We start from the raw sequence: 877 nt of genomic DNA, 5'->3' as shown, positions 1-877 counted from the left end.
ATAGAGTAGTAAACAAAGGGTTCAGATGGTCTTCTCTATACGAGAATGGATTCTTCTCCCTTACAAGTTGCAGATCGCAAAAGCTAAATAATTCTCTTGTAAAAACTAGCGTAAAAATTAAAATAGGATAGGTGGCGTCTTTATATGGAGGCGCCAATAGGTAGAAAAGATATTAGGGCAACAGGGCCTTAATTCCCGAAAATAGAAGCTTCCTTATTTGTCGGGAACAACTTCGGGATCACTCCGTCTGCTTGTTCTGCTTGAGTGTTCTCCGCAAAATGTTCCAAAAGGAGTGCTTCTCTTCAAGCACCTTCTCTTCATTCTTCTACCAACTCCAGACCTGTAAAAGATCAAAAAGGACTAGACTGACACGGATTAAGGACTCGAATCAATACGAAAACGCCTATACAATGATGTGAAAAACATCATATATCAATTCCCCCAGACTTAGATCCTTGTTTGTCCTCGAACAAGGCAAGTATCAAGAACATGGAGAAAAGTTTCAAAGTGTGGGAACTCGCTTATTCTCAGCAACCATACTCTTACCACAAATCTCTGAACCATACAAGCAATAGATTAGGACCACACACACTTACTGGGAACCCCTGATCGCTGTTCACAGATCGGCTCCTTACTCTACATCTTGACCTGAAAAAGCGACACTTTCGAGACCAAACTCCATTTGTTCAATTAGAATTTTCGTGAGCTTCTTGTCATAGGCGCTACTCAGGGTGGACGGTCTAGGTATGAAACATGCTTTTTTAATGGTGGAGCTAAGAGTGTTTTGGGGTTACCGATTTCTTAGAGGATGCAGGATATCACACAAAACGGCAAGAGAGAACGGATCCATTGATGACCACAGCCTCTACTCGTTTTT

Source organism: Brassica oleracea, chromosome C9 (assembly GCF_000695525.1).
Source record: "Brassica oleracea var. oleracea cultivar TO1000 chromosome C9, BOL, whole genome shotgun sequence".
In the NCBI taxonomy this organism is placed as follows: domain Eukaryota; kingdom Viridiplantae; phylum Streptophyta; class Magnoliopsida; order Brassicales; family Brassicaceae; genus Brassica; species Brassica oleracea.
Note: the sequence above shows the minus strand (reverse complement) of the source record.